Source organism: Rutidosis leptorrhynchoides, chromosome 11, assembly GCF_046630445.1.
Source record: "Rutidosis leptorrhynchoides isolate AG116_Rl617_1_P2 chromosome 11, CSIRO_AGI_Rlap_v1, whole genome shotgun sequence".
NCBI classification, from domain to species: domain Eukaryota; kingdom Viridiplantae; phylum Streptophyta; class Magnoliopsida; order Asterales; family Asteraceae; genus Rutidosis; species Rutidosis leptorrhynchoides.
Genome location: NC_092343.1, coordinates 204,471,935 through 204,493,637, shown reverse-complemented (window position 1 = coordinate 204,493,637; position 21,703 = coordinate 204,471,935).

Here is a 21,703-nt window from a genome sequence, read left to right as displayed (position 1 = left end):
TCCCTTCAGGCAATGACAATATAGGTGCCGTAGTTAGCTTTTTCTTCAATAACTGAAACGCTTTCTCTTGTTCATCATTCCATTCAAATTTCTTCCCTTTATGCGTTAATGCAGTCAAGGGTTTTGCTATTCTGGAAAAGTCTTGGATGAACCTTCTGGAGTAACCAGCTAGTCCTAAAAACTGGCGTATGTGTTTCGGAGTTTTCGGGGTTTCCCACTTTTCAACAGTTTCTATCTTTGCCGGATCCACCTTAATACCTTCTTTGTTCACTATGTGACCGAGGAATTGAACTTCTTCCAACCAAAATGCACACTTTGAAAACTTAGCGTACAATTCTTCCTTCCTCAATACTTCTAACACCTTTCTCAAATGTTCACCGTGTTCTTGGTCATTCTTTGAGTAAATAAGTATGTCATTAATGAAAACAATGACAAACTTGTCAAGGTATGGTCCACACACTCGGTTCATAAGGTCCATGAACACAGCTGGTGCATTAGTTAAACCAAACGGCATGACCATAAACTCGTAATGACCGTAACGTGTTCTGAAAGCAGTCTTTGGAATATCATCTTCTTTCACCCGCATTTGATGATACCCGGAACGTAAGTCAATCTTTGAATAAACAGACGAGCCTTGTAGTTGATCAAATAAGTCGTCGATTCTCGGTAGTGGGTAGCGGTTCTTGATGGTAAGTTTGTTCAACTCTCGGTAGTCGATACACAACCTGAATGTACCATCTTTCTTCTTGACAAACAAAACAGGAGCTCCCCACGGTGATGTGCTTGGTCGAATGAAACCACGCTCTAAAAGTTCTTGTAATTGGCTTTGCAGTTCTTTCATCTCGCTGGGTGCGAGTCTGTAAGGAGCACGAGCTATTGGTGCAGCTCCTGGTACAAGATCTATTTGAAATTCAACGGATCGATGTGGGGGTAATCCCGGTAATTCTTTCGGAAATACATCGGGAAATTCTTTTACAATGGGAACATCATTGATGCTCTTTTCTTCAGTTTGTACTTTCTCAACGTGTGCTAGAACAGCATAGCAACCTTTTCTTATTAGTTTTTGTGCCTTCAAATTACTAATAAGATGTAGCTTCGTGTTGCCCTTTTCTCCGTACACCATTAAGGGTTTTCCTTTTTCTCTTATAATGCGAATTGCATTTTTATAACAAACGATCTCTGCTTTCACTTCTTTCAACCAGTCCATACCGATTATCACATCAAAACTCCCTAACTCTACTGGTATCAAATCAATCTTAAATGTTTCGCTAACCAGTTTAATTTCTCGATTCCGACATATATTATCTGCTGAAATTAATTTACCATTTGCTAATTCGAGTAAAAATTTACTATCCAAAGGCGTCAATGGACAACTTAATTTAGCACAAAAATCTCTACTCATATAGCTTCTATCCGCACCCGAATCAAATAAAACGTAAGCAGATTTATTGTCAATAAGAAACGTACCCGTAACAAGCTCCGGGTCTTCCTGTGCCTCTGCCGCATTAATATTGAAAACTCTTCCGTGGCCTTGTCCATTCGTGTTCTCCTGGTTCGGGCAATTTCTAATAATGTGGCCAGGTTTTCCACATTTATAACAAACTACATTGGCATAACTTGCTCCGACACTACTTGCTCCGCCATTACTCGTTCCGACACCATTTGTTCCTTTCGTTCTATTAACCCCTGGTCCGTAGACCTCACACTTCGCCGCGCTATGACCATTTCTTTTACACTTGTTGCAAAATTTGGTGCAGAACCCCGAGTGATACTTTTCACACCTTTGGCATAGCTGCTTCTGATTGTTGTTGTTGTTGCGGTTATTATTGTTGTTGGGATGATTGTTGTAGTTGCTGTTGTTGTTGTTGTTGTTGTTGTTGTTGTTGTTGGGCCGTTTGTTGTAGTTGCGATTGATGTTGCGATTGTTGGGATAATTGTTGCGATTATTGTTGTAATTGCTGTTGTTGTTGTTGTATTGGTGATTCTTATCACCGTTTTCCTCCCACTTTCTTTTGACTTGTTTCACATTGGCCTCTTCAGCAGTCTGTTCTTTAATTCTTTCTTCAATCTGGTTCACTAGTTTGTGAGCCATTCTACATGCCTGTTGTATGGAGGCGGGCTCGTGTGAACTTATATCTTCTTGGATTCTTTCCGGTAATCCTTTCACAAACGCGTCGATCTTCTCTTCCTCATCTTCGAATGCTCCCGGACACAATAGGCACAATTCTGTGAATCGTCTTTCGTACGTGGTAATATCAAATCCTTGGGTTCGTAACCCTCTAAGTTCTGTCTTGAGCTTATTGACCTCGGTTCTGGGACGGTACTTCTCGTTCATCAAGTGCTTGAATGCTGACCACGGTAGTGCGTACGCATCGTCTTGTCCCACTTGCTCTAGATAGGTATTCCACCATGTTAACGCAGAACCTGTGAAGGTATGCGTAGCGTACTTTACTTTGTCCTCTTCAGTACACTTACTTATGGCAAACACCGATTCGACCTTCTCGGTCCACCGTTTCAATCCGATCGGTCCTTCGGTTCCATCAAATTCCAAAGGTTTGCAGGCAGTGAATTCTTTGTAGGTGCATCCTACACGATTTCCTGTACTGCTAGATCCAAGGTTATTGTTGGTATGTAGCGCAGCCTGTACTGCGGCTATGTTTGAAGCTAGAAAAGTACGGAATTCCTCTTCATTCATATTCACGGTGTGTCGAGTAGTCGGTGCCATTTCCTTCAAAGTAGTCAAATGGAACAAGTTAATCATACAGAATATTAAGAGTAGTTAATAGTATTTCGTAGCATAATATGAACTCATTTATAAAAGCTTTTTCTTCATATTAGCGTTTTATAAGTTTAAATTCGGGTAGTACCTACCCGTTAAGTTCATACTTAGTAGCTAATATACAATTCAACTACTACAATTCTATATGAAAAACTGATTATAATTATATTTCGCGTTCAAACTTTTATACAATATTTTACAAACTTACAATACCACTTATTTTACATAAAGCATGAAATATAGCAGACAATAACTTTGATACTAGATAGTTGTGAAGATAATTCTAGCTAGTACACAAGTTGTTCAGCAAAGGCAATAAAGACACGTAATTCATACGTCCAGAAACAAGTCATGCATTCTGGTTTTACTAGGACTACTTCCCATCCTTGGTCTTGTGGAACATAACCGTTATGGCCGTTGATAAGACAGCGTGTTGTAACGTCGTCAAAGGGACGAGGGTTACGTAATGTCCAACAGTCCCGTAACAATCTAAAAACCTCATTTCTTACCCCAATTACCGACTCCGTCACTTGTGGAAACGTTTTGTTTAATAGTTGTAGCCTGATGTTCTTGTTCTCACTTTGGTGAGAAGCGAACATTACTAATCCGTAAGCATAACATGCTTCTTTATGTTGCATGTTAGCCGCTTTTTCTAAATCACGAAGTCCAATATTCGGATATATTGAGTCAAAATAATTTCTTAACCCATTGCGTAAAATAGCATTTGGGTTCCCCGCAATATATGCGTCAAAGTAAACACATCGTAACTTATGGATTTCCCAATGTGATATCCCCCATCTTTCGAACGAAAGCCTTTTATAAACCAAGGTATTCTTGGAACGTTCTTCGAATGTCTTACAAACTGATCTCGCCTTAAATAGTTGTGCCGAAGAATTCTGACCAACTCTAGACAAGATTTCATCAATCATGTCTCCGGGTAGGTCTCTTAAAATATTGGGTTGTCTATTCATTTTGTGTTTTTATACTATAAAATAGACAAGAGTTAGATTCATAAAAAAAATACTTATTAATACAAGCAATTTTTACATATATCATAAAGCATAAGCACACTATATTACATATATTAAACCACACGAATACAACTATCTTATTCCGACTCGCTTGTTTCTTCTTCTTTGGTTTTGGTTCGTTTTCTCAAGTTTCTAGGGATATATGATGTTCCCCTAATACGAGCCGTTATTTTCCACATTGGTTTAGAAAAACCTGGTGGTTTAGAGGTTCCCGGGTCATTGTTACAACTTAAGGACTTCGGGGGTTGACGATACATATAAAGTTCATCGGGGTTGGAATTAGATTTCTCTATTTTTATGCCCTTTCCCTTATTATTTTCTTTTGCCTTTTTAAATTCAGTTGGGGTAATTTCTATAAAATCATCGGAATTCTCGTCGGAATCCGATTCATCGGAGAATTGGTAATCCTCCCAATATTTTGCTTCCTTAGCGGAAACACCATTGACCATAATTAACCTTGGTCGGTTGGTTGAGGATTTTCTTTTACTTAACCGTTTTATTATTTCCCCCACCGGTTCTATTTCTTCATCCGGTTCCGATTCTTCTTCCGGTTCCGATTCTTCTTCTGGTTCCGACTCTTCTTCCGGTTCTTCTTCGGGAACTTGTGAATCAGTCCACGAATCATTCCAATTTACATTTGACTCTTCATTATTATTAGGTGAGTCAATGGGACTTGTTCTAGAGGTAGACATCTATCACATAATATCAAACGCGTTAAGAGATTAATATATCACATAATATTCACATGTTAAAAATATATAGTTTCCAACAAAATTTGTTAAGCAATCATTTTTCAAGTAAACACGGTCGAAGTCCAGACTCACTAATGCATCCTAACAAACTAGATAAGACACACTAATGCAAAATTCTGGTTCTCTAAGACCAACGCTCGGATACCAACTGAAATGTCCCGTTCTTATTGATTAAAAACGTTCCATATTAATTGATTTCGTTGCGAGGTTTTGACCTCTATATGAGACGTTTTTCAAAGACTGCATTCATTTTAAAACAAACCATAACCTTTATTTCATCAATAAAGGTTTAAAAAGCTTTACGTAGATTATCAAATAATGATAATCTAAAATATCCTATTTACACACGACCATTACATAATGGTTTACAATACAATTATGTTACAACAAAATAAGTTTCTTGAATGCAGTTTTTACACAATATCATACAAGCATGGACTCCAAATCTCGTCCTTATTTAAGTATGCGACAGCGGAAGCTCTTAATAATCACCTGAGAATAAACATGCTTAAAACATCAACAAAAATGTTGGTGAGTTATAGGTTTAACCTATATATATCAAATCATAATAATAGACCACAAGATTTCATATTTCAATACACATCCCATACATAGAGATAAAAATCATTCATATGGTGAACACCTGGTAACCGACATTAACAAGATGCATATATAAGAATATCCCCATCATTCCGGGACACCCTTCGGATATGATATAAATTTCGAAGTACTAAAGCATCCAGTACTTTGGATGGGGTTTGTTAGGCCCAATAGATCTATCTTTAGGATTCGCGTCAATTAGGGTGTCTGTTCCCTAATTCTTAGATTACCAGACTTAATAAAAAGGGGCATATTCGATTTCGATAATTCAACCATAAAATGTAGTTTCACGTACTTGTGTCTATTTTGTAAATCATTTAAAAAACCTGCATGTATTCTCATCCCAAAAATATTAGATTTTAAAAGTGGGACTATAACTCACTTTCACAGATTTTTACTTCGTCGGGAAGTAAGACTTGGTCACTGGTTGATTCACGAACCTATAACAATATATACATATATATCAAAGTATGTTCAAAATATATTTACAACACTTTTAATATATTTTGATGTTTTAAGTTTATTAAGTCAGCTGTCCTCGTTAGTAACCTACAACTAGTTGTCCACAGTTAGATGTACAGAAATAAATCGATAAATATTATCTTGAATCAATCCACGACCCAGTGTATACATATCTCAGTATTGATCACAACTCAAACTATATATATTTTGGAATCAACCTCAACCCTGTATAGCTAACTCCAACATTCACATATAGAGTGTCTATGGTTGTTCCGAAATATATATAGATGTGTCGACATGATAGGTCGAAACATTGTATACGTGTCTATGGTATCTCAAGATTACATAATATACAATACAAGTTGATTAAGTTATGGTTGGAATAGATTTGTTACCAATTTTCACGTAGCTAAAATGAGAAAAATTATCCAATCTTGTTTTACCCATAACTTCTTCATTTTAAATCCGTTTTGAATGAATCAAATTGCTATGGTTTCATATTGAACTGTATTTTATGAATCTAAACAGAAAAAGTATAGGTTTATAGTCGGAAAAATAAGTTACAAGTCGTTTTTGTAAAGGTAGTCATTTCAGTCGAAAGAACGACGTCTAGATGACCATTTTAGAAAACATACTTCCACTTTGAGTTTAACCATAAGTTTTGGATATAGTTTCATGTTCATAATAAAAATCATTTTCTCAGAATAACAACTTTTAAATCAAAGTTTATCATAGTTTTTAATTAACTAACCCAAAACAGCCCGCGGTGTTACTACGACGGCGTAAATCCGGTTTTACGGTGTTTTTCGTGTTTCCAGGTTTTAAATCATTAAGTTAGCATATCATATAGATATAGAACATGTGTTTAGTTAATTTTAAAAGTCAAGTTAGAAGGATTAACTTTTGTTTGCGAACAAGTTTAGAATTAACTAAACTATGTTCTAGTGATTACGAGTTTAAACCTTCGAATAAGATAGTTTTATATATATATGAATCGAATGATGTTATGAACATCATTACTACCTCAAGTTTAGTAGGTAAACCTACTGGAAGTGACAAGAAATGATCTAGCTTCAAAGGATCTTGGATGGCTTGAAAGTTCTTGAAGTAGGATCATGACACAAAAACAAGTTCAAGTAAGATTTTTGCTCGAATTAAGATAGTTTATAGTTATAGAAATTGAATCAAAGTTTGAATATGAATATTACCTTGAATAAGAAAGATAACCTACTGTATATAACAAAGGTTTCTTGATCTTAGATGATTAGTTGGAATGGATTAGAAAGCTTGGAAGTAAATTAGTAAACTTGAAGGGATTTTTGAAGTATTCTTGAAGTGTTCTTCCTATGATGATTATAGCTTGATTCTTGAAGTGATTTTTGATGAAGATGATGATTAACTACTGGAAAAATACGTTCATAATAGTGTGGGTGTGTTGAGAGAGAATTAGAAAGAGATTTGGAAGTGAAATGGAGTGAATGATGAGTGTTAATTGGTGAGTGGTGAGTGGGGTTAAAAGGAGTTCTAGTTAGTTGACTAGCTCATGGTAGAAGTTAAAATTGATTAGTCATACATGACATAATCAAGAGTGGAATCCCATGCTAGTTCCTGTTGGTATATACCCATAGTAAGTGCGTTTTGAAGCTGTGTATAATACGGGTAAGAATACGACTAGAATTCTTGATGAAAGAAAAGAATGGGAAAGTAACTGTAACCATTTTCGTTAAGTATGAGTGTTTTGATATATGTCTTGAAGTCTTCCAAAAGTATTTTAATACATCTAAATACACTACATGTATATTCATTTTAACGGAGTCGTTAAGTCATCGTTAGTCGTTACATGTAAGTGTTGTTTTGAAACCTTTAAGTTAACGATCTCAATTAATATTGTTAACCCATTGTTTATTATATCTAATGAGATGTTAAATTATTATATTATCATGATATTATGATATATTAATATATCTTAATATGATATATATACATTTAGATGTCGTTACAACGATAATCGTTACATATATGTCTCGTTTCGAAATCCTTAAGTTAGTAGTCTTGTTTATATGTATATAACTCATTGTTAATATACTTATGGAGATACTTACTTATCATAATCTCATGTTAACCATATGTATATCCATATATATATCATCATGTCGTTTTTACAAGTTTTAACGTTCGTGAATCGCCGGTCAACTTGGGTGGTCAATTGTCTATATGAAACATATTTCAATTAATCAAGTCTTAACAAGTTTGATTTCTTAACATGTTGGAAACATTTAATCATGTAAATATCAATCTCAATTAATATATATAAACATGGAAAAGTTCGGGTCACTACAGCTGGCGCGTGACAGCCACGCGCTCGTAGGTAACCATACCCAACTGACATCCACGCGCGCACTTAAAATGCCACCCGTTGATCACGTAACACGTGTACAGCCACGATCAACCCATGACTCCAAATCGTCACTATAAATAGCCCCAATTCACACACATTTCCATTTTTCAGCTCCAAGCTTCCCCAATACGCTGCTATATTCAATTCTGATCAAATCCTAAATACTCCGGCCACCGTCTAAAGGTTAGTAATTCTCCAACCACTCTATAGAAAATGACTAAGGCTAACGAGACCTATGTAGATAGTGTTAGATCGATTATAGAGCAGAAACACATTGATTACTTAGTCAAACAATACCCACCGTTAGTGAAGTACAATCCGGTGCCACCCTTGTCTAATCAGCGTGCTCACGAGCCACCGGAGAAGAAGGTGGCCATCAACGAACATGTGTTCAAGCACGGCAACTTTAGGGTTCCCCCTACGACTTCTTCCTAGGCGTACTAGACCACTTCAGAGTGGGATTAGGGCAACTACACCCTTATGCCATAGGTAAAATAGTACTGTTTGAGATGTGGTGCATCACACTCAACAAGGTACCGCTTGTTAAAGTTTTTTGTCATCTATACCGCTTGGCCAATCACCACAAATCCTGGTTCACCTTCTTCGCCCGACAAAATTTCACAAAAACCCCAAAGTCGAATGCGGGTAACTGGAAAGAAACGTCCTTTTACATTGACCAAACAGTAGTTGGTACCAATTTTCCGCAAACGCTTATATGGTGCGAGAAGGTGGAGAAGGATGTGAACAAAACCCCGGTCCTTGATGATGAGGAAACAAAGTTATTGGTAGAGTGCGCTAACACACAGCTGGTGCACCAGTCATACGGGAACGTAATGTTGCGGTTAGGGAAGATCTCCGCACACTGGCCATGGGAAGATGTGCGTCCAGCCATAGTCGAACCGGATGGAAAGGATAGGAATAGTATGATCACGTACTAACATAACAGTTTGCTATTTATATATGCTAACGCATGCGTACATGTTTGCAGAGATGAAGATGAAGAAAGTACTGACTGCGGAGGAGATTGCGGGCATTTCCTTCCGCAAGCAGAATGTGAATGAGCAGTTGGAGCAGGAGAATGTTGGCGAGAATGCACCTGCCACCTCCAGTAATAAGCGCAAGGCCGCCGAAGCCTCCCAACCCCAACTGAAGAAAAAGAAACTCACTCCCAAGTAGAGGGAGGATAAGCGGAACGACAACTTCGTTCCCATCGAACCCCGTTCAACGGATCTACCTCCCCCATCTTCTGGTAAGAGTTCTGCTTTCGCGCATACCGTATACTTAAGTTTGTATTTATTTAACCATTTATTACTACGCAGAGCATGCTGAAGAGACGCATCACACCCCACCGCGGGTCAATCCGGACCTTGAAGCTACCGCCGAGTCAAAGGACAAGACGATACACCTTGACTATGAGTCTACACCAACCCCGCCACAAGGCAGTTTCCGATTGGCGAACCTGGCACAGCTCACCCAGTCATCGGCGGAAAACACCGCAGAGCAATCCGCCTTCCTCCAACAAATCTTCCCGACTGAGTTCCGCAACCAACTAGCCGCACTACCATTCAATCAGGCGCTCAACGCCTTCATTCAAAACGGCCTTGTTTTTTTTTGCATGGTTGTGGATCAAGCCCGCCGTTCCACTAACCTGTATCAAGTGGCCGTGCGGAAAGAAACATATTAGGGCTGCTGCAAGAGGGGGTTGAGCAGGTTAAAAAAGACAGGGACGCCGCGGAAGAAGCGCACAAGGCGGTAGAGTTAACCGCGGCAGAAACCTAAACCGCATTGATTGAAGAGAGAAAGAAAAACCGCGAGCTAGTTGGGGCGGTTGACCAGTCCAAGGGGGAGACTGAGAATCTGCAGGTGGAGCTGGAAAAGGTTACAAGGGAGAAGGATGATGCAGTGACGGGCCGCGAGCTAGCAGAGGCGGACTTGACAAAGCTTCGCACCGCTCTTCCTACCATTGCGCAGAAGGTGATGGATTCCAGGCCTGTGTCCGACAAGTTCAACGCCTACGTTGACGCGGTTAAAGACCACGAAATCAACAAGGCAGTGCTAGAGGTGATCCAAGCCTGCGGGCTCACACCGCCGTACCCCGACGTCGTGCAGAAAAAATTGAAGGAGGGTACGGCTGCGGTGCTCTTGGAAGCGGAAGAAGCCATCACTGCCATCCCGATCCCCCTAATTAATGAGTTTGCAGCGGACCCTAATATGTCAATTGATGGGTTCCTCAAGGAGGATTACTAGAAGGGTGTAATAGTTAGCGCCGTAAGTCCTATGCTTAGGCAGGCAATTGTAAATACAATATTTGGGCCTTAAGTCCCGTGATGGGCAGGCGTTTGAAACAATTTCCAATTGTAATAACTTTATGTATATTATTATCGTGTTATGCATGCTTAGTGTATTAATTTGTTTATATACCGCGAATCAAAACAAAGAATTAACCGCATGCCCATGCGCATAGTTAACCAAAACTCATGCTTATGATCAGGTACTGCATAAAATAAACCAATACGTTAGCGATTTTACCTTGAACAACTTAGACTCAAAAGCTACTGCGTTATTGCTTTGTCATGTACTAGGGGTGCACTTTAGCTGTATGGTAAGCAACACAACTAAAAACAAACCAATGCTTTTATGCTTAAGAGTTCCTCACGCAAACCAATGCGAGAGTAATTAAATACAAGTAAACCAATGCTTGTATTTTTAAGTCGACTTGGCAGCCATCTAGTCTGTATGGCACTTGGCTAGGGGAAAACCAATTCCCTTCGCCTGCCGTTAATGTCTAGCCTTGTAACCAAATATGCATCTGCCGCACGGGGGCTAGAGGACACCCCTTAAGTAGGCAGGAACTGCATACAAAAAGAAATAAACAATAAAAGTATGCGCGAGTAAATATTCAATTGGCATTAATAATGATTACAACCGCGACACGTCCAAACGGACGGAAAATACATAGAAAAAATAATGTGCTAAAATAAATTGGAGTGATCAGGTCCATCCAGCTACATACAACATTTTTTCAACATTGTCGTGTGCCAAGTGCGTTTCACAGGTTTTCCATCTAATGTCTTGAGATGGTATGCCCCGGTGTTGCTTGCGTTTGCTACCCTATACGGACCTTCCCAGCGGGGGCCCAATTTCCCAGTATCCTCCGCATGACTTGCGTCATTCTGACGCCAAACTAAGTCCCCGCACTTATAAGAGCGCGAACGCACACGCTGATTGTAGTACTTTGCAATTTTCTGCTTATTATTGGCTTCGTTTACCGCCGCAGAGAGTCTGCGTTCTTCAAGCAGATTAAGATTTTCTCGCAAAGCTTCTGAGTTATTTTGTTCGTCAAAATTCTGTATGCGGAACGTTGGTACCCCAACTTCTGCGAGCACAACAGCTTCTGATCCATAGACCAAACTGAACGGAGTCTCACCAGTGCTTGCTTTGGGCGTTGTTCTATGCGCCCACAAAACCTTTGGCAGTTCGTCCACCCAACCAACTCTACCATGGCCCAACCTAGCTTTGATTCCAGCCACTATGTCCCGGTTGGTGACTTCGTACTGGCCGTTCGTCTGCGGATGCGCAACGGATGTAAAAGTTTGCTTAATATTAAGCTCCGCGCACCAGCTGCGGAAAGGATCTCCCGCAAATTGCGTACCATTATCACTAACAATTTCGTTTGGTATATCAAATCGACAAACTATGTCTTCCCATACAAAATTACGCACCCTTTTTCCTGATATTGTCGCCAGCGGTTGTGCTTCAACCCATTTCGTGAAATAGTCGATTGCAGCAATCAAGAATTTGATGTTTCCTGCGTGTGCAGAGTATGCGTAAGATACTGACGTAAATAGCATACGGTATAAAATAAAAATATTACCTCGGCCTTTTGGAAATGGTCCGACTATGTCAATTGCCCATTTGTAGAATGGCCACGGTGAGAAGACCGGTATCAGAGGATGCGCAGGTGCCCTGCTGATGGGTGCATGTATTTGGCAAGATTCACATTGCTTAACTATTCGCGCGGTATCTGCGTACATAGTGGGCCAATAATAACCTAGCCGCATAATTTTTGATACAATAGACCTGTGCCCCGAATGAAGAGCGCATGCACCTTCACGCACCTCGCGTATAACCTCCTCTGCCTCTTTCGGGCCAATACACTTTAAGTGCGGCCCTAAATAATTTTTCCGATATAGGACATCATCCTCAAGGGCATATAGTGGTGCCTTGGTGCGGACCTTCTTCGCATCAACGGAGTCCGCAGGTGATGTGCCGTCCCGCAGGAAAGCAATAATGGGTGTCATCCATGTTGAGCTGGATTCCTCGAAAGGTGCTACCAAAGGCATCATAACGATGGATTTTGCATGCAGTTCTTCTATAAGAACTTTCTTCCCCAGATGATCAAAAGCCAAAGCGGCCAATTTGCTAAGCGCACCCGCTTTCTTATTTTGCCCCCGCATTACGTGGGAGATTTGAAAAGCTTCAAACTGGTCAGCGAGGTTATGAACAAGCGATAAATATTGCTGCATGGAAATGTCGTGTGCTTCAAAGTCCCCGCTGACTTGACTACATACCAGCTTTGAATCCACATAAGCATGCAGAATTTTAACATTCAATTTATGCGCAGTACGCATACCCGTTAACAGAGCCTCGTATTCTGCTTCGTTGTTCGTAACAGCAAAATTAAACCGTAGCGCATATGTATGATCTTCGCCATCTGGACCAGTTAAAATTACACCCACACCCGCGCCAGCTGCGCTGCAGGCACCATCGGTGTATAACTCCCATGGTGACATAGTTGGGGCAGGCGTATCTTGATGTTCTGCGGATGCCTCGACATCCGCAGGTAACTCTGCTAGGTAATCCGCAAGTATTTGACCCTTAACCGCGCTGCGCGAAGAAAAATTTATTTCATGTTCTCCTAACTCAACTGCCTATTTAGCCATTCGGCCAGAAATCTCAGGCTTGTATAATAGTTGTTTGATCGGTTGATCAGTTAGAACCACGATTAGATGTGCTTGAAAGTACCGGCGCAAACGCCGCACCATGTGGACTAGCGCATATACTAGCTTTTCTATTGGTGAATAGTTTACTTCGCTTGATGTCAGCGTCTTGCTTACGAAGTAGACCGGCATTTGCGTCTTTCCGCGATCTGCGATAAGGACCGATGAAGCGTCCCGTTCATATCGATTATAAACGTTACGTACTTATTGGTGTCATTGCGAGGTATTGACCTCTATATGTGACATTTTTCAAAATCTGCATACGTTTTTATGATACAAACCATAACCTTTATTATAACCAAAGGCTTAAATAACATAATAATGATTATCATTTAGCGATAATCTTAGTCTTACAAACTTTACTTTTGATAATAACAATACGATTTCCAACATATTTCACATTACAAATCTTTCGGTATGCAGTTTTATTTTTGACACAAATATGCATACTCCAAATCTTGCTTAAATTCGGCATAATGCAGCGAAAGCTTTTATTTATCACCTGAGAATAAACATGCTTAAAACGTCAACATAAAGTTGGTGAGATATATGTTTAAAGCTAGCAGCGTTATAAATATAGACCAAAAGATTTCACATACATAAGCATTTTAATAAAAATATTCTAAGTGGTTGAGCACTTGATAACCATACTTAACATTTAATCAACGTCGCATATTCCATTTATTATGAAATCTCACTACACTGTACCAAGTGTTGTCACCCAAACGAAGTACTGTGCAACCGTTGAATACTGATCGTCCAGTCCGGTTGGGGTTGTCAGGCCCGATAGATCTATCAACAGGATTCGCGTTTACAATACCACATGTAAATAGTAGTTACCAAGCTACAGGGAAGTATGCCAGTGGTACAACTCAACGTAGAATATATTTTTTTATCACTTGAAACCATAACGTAAATCATAAAATGCATGTATTCTCATCCCGAAATATTTAGAGTTTAAAAGTGGGACTATATACTCACTTTTGCCTTGAAGATATATAACCTGACCTGGTCTCCGATAGATATCACGAATCTAACCATATATAATATATCAACATATTTTCTTTTCAAATAATCGTTACATGTATACTTATAATACTTTTAATATCTAATAGTCCGTAGTTAGCAGTCCGATGTTAGTAGTCCACAATTAGTTGTTTAATAAAATAATTAAAGACCCCATCGTATTCGTATTGATCGAAATTAATCTCGACCCATGGTACCGTGTTGTCAAATGACGTGTTGCGTACATAAAGTACTGTGTTGTTAAATAACGTGTTGCGTACAATCTTGAGGTCTTATAATTAATCCTCTCGTGTTGAAACAATTTCATGCCTTGAAACAATTTCCTTTATGTAATGGAAATAGGTATTCCATGCCTTGAAACAATTTCCTTTATGTATAATCGTAATAGTTTCTCTATTCTATCCGTTTCCTTAATAGGAAAGAAATGTGCAGATTTGGTGAGACGATCAACTATTACCTAAATGGTGTCATAACCCCATGCAGTCTTGGGTAACTTTGTGAAAAATCCATGGTAATACCGTCCCACTTCCATTCTGGGATTTCTGGTTGTTGAAGTAACCCTGACGGCTTCTGGTGTTCTGCTTTGACTTTGGAACAAGTTATACATTCCCCGACATATGTTCCAACGTCTGTCTTTAAATTAGGCCACCAATAATGCATCTTAAGATCTTGATACATCTTTCCAACTCCAGGATGTATCGAGTATCTTGTCTTATGTGCCTCATTCAATATCAACTTCCTTAATCCACCCAACTTTGGTACCCATATACGTTTTTCAAAATATCGAATTCCATCTCCCCGTATAATGAGTTGCTTCTCATACTTCTTCATTGTTTCATTTCCTATGTTTACCTTAGTAAGAGCTTCTCGTTGAGCCTCTTTGATTTGTGAGTTGAGATTCATGCGAATTTTTATGTTCATCGCTCGTACTCGAATTGGCACTCTTTCCTTTCTGCTTAGAGCGTCAGCCACTACATTCGCTTTCCCGGGATGATAGCGAATCTCACAATCATAGTCGTTTATCAGCTCGACCCACCTACGTTGCCTCATGTTCAGCTGTTTTTGATCGAAAATATGTTGAAGGCTTTTATGATCGGTAAACACAGTGCATTTAACCCCATATAAGTAGTGTCTCCATATCTTCAATGCAAACACTACTGCTCCCAGTTCTAGATCATGCGTCGTATAATTTTGCTCGTAAATCTTCAATTGTCGGGATGCGTACGCAATAACTTTATTTCGTTGCATAAGGACGCAACCAAAACCTTGTCGCGAAGCGTCACAATATATCTCAAAATCATCGTTCCCTTCAGGTAACGATAAAATAGGCGCTGTAGTCAACTTCTTCTTTAGTAATTGAAATGCACTCTCCTGCTCAGAAGTCCATTCGTACTTCTTCCCTTTTTGCGTTAACGCTGTTAATGGTTTAGCTATTCGGGGAAAATCTTGAATAAACCTTCTATAATAATTGGCTAAGCCCAAAAATTGACGTATTTGTGTTGGTGTCTTAGGAGTCTTCCGTTTTTCAATGGCCTCAATTTTAGCTGGATCAACCTGAATTCCTTTGCTACTAACAACGTGGCCAAGAAATTGCACTTCTTTCAACTAAAATGCACACTTAGAAAATTTGACGTATAACTGTTCTTTTCTTAACAATTCTAATACTAACCTTAAATGCTGCTCATGCTCTTGCTCATTTTTGGAATAGATAAGAATATCGTCAATGAAAATGATAACAAACTTATCTAGATATGGACTATAAACTCGATTCATAAGGTCCATGAATACAGCTGGCGCATTCATCAATCCAAACGGCATGACAAAAAATTCATAATGACCGTAGCGTGTTCGGAAAGCAGTTTTTGGAATATCTTCTTCTTTGACGCGTAGTTGATGATAGCCCGATGTTAGGTCGATTTTCGAAAAAACACATGATCCTTGCAGTTGATCAAATAAGTCGTCAATTCTCGGTAGTGGATACCGATTCTTGATAGTTAACTTATTTAATTCACGATAATCTATACACATTCGGAAGGATCCATCTTTCTTCTTGACAAATAAAATCGGAGCTCCCCACGGTGAAGTGCTCGGTCGAATGAAACCACGGTCCAGTAATTCTTGTAACTGGCTTTGTAACTCTTTCCTCTCAGATGGTGCAAGTCTGTATGGAGCACGAGCCACTGGTGCAGCTCCTGGTACTAGATCTATTTGAAATTCTACAGATCTAAATGGAGGTAATCCCGGCAACTCTTCCGGAAAGACTTCAGGAAAATCTCTTGCCACAGACACGTCGTTGATGCACTTCTCTTTTTCTTTCGTTTCAACTTTACTAACATGTGCTAGGATAGCATAGCACCCTTTCTTCAAGCACTTTTAGGCTTTCAAACAGCTAATGAGTTTTAGCTTTGAGTTACCCTTCTCTCCATAAATCATTACTGGCATTTTATCCTTACGAGGAATGCGAATGGCCTTCTTGGCACACACAACTTCAGCTCCTATTTTGGACATCCAGTCCATGCCGACTATTACATCAAAACTTCCTAATTCTACGGGTATCAAATCAATTTTAAACGTTTCTCCGGCTAGATTTATTTTACAATCACGGCAGATTTTATCGGCTTTAATTAGTTTACCATTAGCTACCTCAATCATGTACTTAGCATCTAGAGGTAATGACGAACAATTCAACTTAGCGTAAAAGTCTCTACACATATAACTTCTATCGGTACCAGTATCAAATATAATAGATGCTGATAAGTCATTAATGGTAAACGTACCCGTAACAAGCTCCGGGTCTTCACACGCCTCTCTAGCATTAATAATAAATGCTCTTCCACGTGCAAATCCGTTATTCTTCTCTGGATTCGGGCACTGGCTCTTATAATGACCCTGTTTCCCACACCCATAACCAGTAACAGTGGCCAAGGCAGTTCTATTTGCATTGGTGGCAGGAGACTTAGTGCCATTTATATTTGTAACGGGAATCTTACAATCTTCAGCAAGATGACCCCTTCGATTACAATTATCGCACCACATTACAATAACCAGAGTGATGTTTATGGCATCTGTTACATAAAGGATTTCGTCCTTTGTAACCTGAGCTTGAACCACTACCCGCACCTTGCGTGGTTTCTTGTTGGATTATTGATGATTACCATCCCACTTTCTTTTGTTTTCTGATGTCTTGACATCGGTGTTCTTATCCAGAATAATATGGTCCATCAACTCGTTTGCCATGGTGATGGCTTCATGAATAGTCTTGGGTTTCGATGCTGTAACATTTACCTTGACATTTTTAGGCAAATCATCTTTGTACAGTTCTATCTTCCGTTCTTCGGTTGGTACCAATTCGGGACATAGCAAAGCTAATTCTATGAATCGCTAATTGTAGTTGGTGAGTTCAGTACCAACAACTTTCAGGCTTCGTAATTCAGCTTCCAACTTCCTAACCTCGTTCCTTGGACAATACTCATTGATTAGCATTGTTTTGAATTCTTCCCATGGAGTATCATAAGCTACATCTCCTCCTACGGCCTTCACATAGTTTTTCCACCACGTGAGTGCACTATCTTGTAAGGTGCACGATGCATACTTGCTCATGTCCTTCTCAATACAACCACTGATTTTAAACACAGACTCAATCTTTTCGATCCACTGGGTTAAACCAACCGGTCCTTCTGTTCCACTGAATGATGAGGGCTTGCAACCTTGAAAAGTTTTGTAGGTACATCCCACACAAGGATTTGGGTTAACTGCAGCACCTCTTGCAGCCTCGACCCATAACATTCTGTCGTTCACTCGCTGATTGATGAGTTCCTCAATTTCTTGTTCCGTCATTCGGTTCAATCGCGCCATATTCTTCAAAAAGAATGAAAAAAAAAATAATTATTCACATGGAATATTATAGATGTATTGTGTATTTACAGTACATCATAGCTTATTAATAATATGAACCAGTTATTATTATAAAATCCTTTTCTTCTTATTAGCGTTTTATAATTATATCTAGGGTAGTACCTACCCGTTAAAGTTCATACTTAATAGCTTAGTACAGAAATTAATTACTACCATCCAAATAATACTCCACCATAGAAAATTATTGCATTTCACACTTCACTAATTTTTACATATGCTTATCTTACATCAAACATTAAGCAAACCACACTAGTAATGTTATACAACATGTTATATTACCCCATGGTTTAAAACAACAGCGCATCATTTAACCCAAAACGTTTGTGTTCAAAAAAATCGCTTAACGCTTATCCTGAATGTCTCCCTGCATTTTGGCTGAGGGGCCGAAGAACTGGATTTCGGGATAGAACTAATAGGAATATCGGGAATAGGGGTGGTAGTGTCTGGTGGAGTTGGTGCCATAACATCCTCACTAAACTCGGGATTTGGATTTTCCAATTCAGTAGCCTTTCGTTTCTTTCCTCGTTCGAACTTGTCTTTCGTAATTTCCTGTATTTCTTCCTCCTCAAGATCACTTTCCGGTTCCTCTTCAATTGATTCATCCAGAAATTGTGAGTCTTCCCCTAAGGTGTCGTTTTCATCATCGGATAGGTTAATGACTGGAACACTATCTGAGGATTCTGGTTCTGAGTCGCTCAACGTGATAACAAATTTTGAACCAGACATCTATCACACAACAACTAGTACGTTAGTACCACATAATATTTACATATTAATTTTTAACCAACAAGGATAAGCAATAGTTTTCGAAATCAAACACGGTCAAAGTCCAGACTCACTAATGCATCCTAAGAAACTCGATAAGACACACTAATGCAAATTTTCTGGTTCTCTAAGACCAACGCTCTGATACCACCTGAAGCGTCCCATTCATATCAATTATAAACGTTACGTACTTATTGGTGTCATTGCGAGGTATTGACCTCTTTATGTGACATTTTTCAAAATCTGCATACGTTTTTATGATACAAACCATAACCTTTATTATAACAAAAGGCTAAAACAACATAATAATGATTATCGTTTAGCGATAATCTTAGTCTTACAAACTTTACATTTGATAATAACAATACGATTTCCAACATATTTCACATTACAAATCTTTCGGTATGCAGTTTTATTTTTGACACAAATATGCATACTCCAAATCTTGCTTAAATTCGGCATAATGCAGCGGAAGCTTTTATTTATCACCTGAGAATAAACATGCTTAAAACATCAACATAAAGTTAGTGAGATATAGGTTTAAAGCTAGCAGCGTTATAAATATAGACCACAAGATTTCATATACATAAACGTTTTAATAAAAATATTCTAAGTGGTTGAGCACTTAATAACCATACTTAACATTTAATCAACGTCGCATATTCCCTTTATTATGAAATCTCACTACACTGTACCAAGTGTAGTCACCAAAATGAAGTACTGTGCAACCGTTGAATACTGGTCGTCCAGTCCGATTTGGGTTGTCAGGCCTGATAGATCTATCAACAGGATTCATGTTTACAATACCACATGTAAATAGTAGTTACCAAGCTACAGGGAAGTATGCCAGTGGTACAACTCAACGTAGAATATATTTTTTTATCACTTGTGTCCATAACGTAAATCATAAAAAGCATGTATTCTCATCCCGAAATATTTAGAGTTTAAAAGTGGGACTATATACTCACTTTTGCCTTGAAGATATATAACACGACCTGGTCTCTGATAGATATCACGAACCTAACCATATATAATATTTCAACATATTTTCTTTTCAAATAATCGTTACATGTATACTTATAATACTTTTAATATCTAATAGTCCGTAGTTAGCAGTCCGATGTTAGTAGTCCACAATTAGTTGTTCAATAAAATAAATAAAGACCCCATCGTATTCGTATTGATCGGAATTAATCTCGACCCATGGTACCGTGTTGTCAAATGACGTGTTGCATACATAAAGTACTGTGTTGTCAAATGACGTGTTGCGTACAATCATGAGGTCTTATAATTAATCCTCTCGTGTTGTTTACAGGTGGTCCTGAAATATATAAAATCAAATCATAAGTAAATATATATAAAATATCATATTAATTAGCAAAGATATGATTAGTTTAGTTTTACTCCAATTAATTTCGTAGCTAAACTAGCTTCGGATACCCAATTTTGTTTTAGCCGTAGTTTTTTCAATACAACTCCGTTTTTGTTGGTTCAACTTGCCACTTCCTTGGATCGAGCCATTATTTATGAATATGAATAGTAAATACCTTAGTTTGTATTCAAAATCACAGGTTATAGGTCAAACTTTGAAGAATCTTATGAAAGTGATCATTTTCGTCGTAAAAACAACATCTAGATGATCATTTTTACAAAAATACTTACACTTTGAGTTACACCATGAGATTTTTATATATTAACATATTCATAAGAAATATCATTTTTCCAGAATATAAACTTCCAATTCAAAGTTTAAGATGGTTTTAATTATCCAACCCAAAACAGCCCCCGGTTGCACTCTGACGACGTAAATTCAGTTTTAAGGTGTTCTTTGTAAAATCAAGTTGTATCTTGTTAAGTTAGCATATCATTATGATATATTACAGGTCTTGAAGTGTTTTAAAAGTCAAGTTAGAAGGATCTATTTAGTTTGCGAACAAGTTTGAAATCATTCAAACTATGTTCTTGTTGTTATAATTTGTAAATCAAAATAAGATAGCTATATGAATATGAATTGAATAAGATTATGAATAAGGTTACTACCTCAAGTTACTTGGATAAAGCTACTGGAAAGGAAGTATAACTCTTGATCCTAAAGAGTGGTGAAGTTGGATTGAAAGATTGGAAGTAATATTCCAACCTCTTGATTCTAGGTTGTTTTTATGATGATTAAAGCTTGTAATTGAAGCTAAATGATGGGAAAAATGCTTGTAGATGATCAAGTATGAAGTTAGGAGTGTTTTGAGAGAGAAATGGGAGTGTAAGTATGAGAAAATGGAATGAAGAAATGGTGTTCTTGCATAAAAATGTTTTTAGTTTATAAAGAAAGAAAAGATTCCTAATTTTGTTTTCTTGCTAAAAAATTCATGCTACTTGACAAATGGTTGGTTCCACATGTTCCTTAATCATTTAAGGCTGCTAAGGATGATAATTGATGTGTATATACCAATAGTATATACATCTAGAAGTTATGTACAATACGGTTACATATACCCTAGCTATACGTGTAGAAATCTTGAGGAAACGGAACGAGAATTCAAATATAGCTATCTTTTGTAAATATACTTATATTGTTTTATATATATAAGCCCTTTAAAAGTGATTAAATACATATTTATACGATACTTGTATAAGCATTATAAGTTATAGATATATATGTCAAAGAACGTTACATATAGTTATCGTTTTGAAAACTTAAGTTAGTAGTCTCAAAGTATACTTATAACTCATTGTTATTAGTACACAATGATATGTTAAACCATCCTTAGATCATGTTAAATATGTATAGATACGTATATGTACACAATCGTATAATTATCGTATGTTATATAGTTCGTGATATCATCGGTCAAATTGGACGGTCAAACGTTGTGTAAAACTCTTTTCAAAAACACAAGACTCAACAATTTAGATTGCTTATCATGTTGGTAATGTTTAATTTATGTAAATATTAATCTCATATGTATAAAACGATCGAA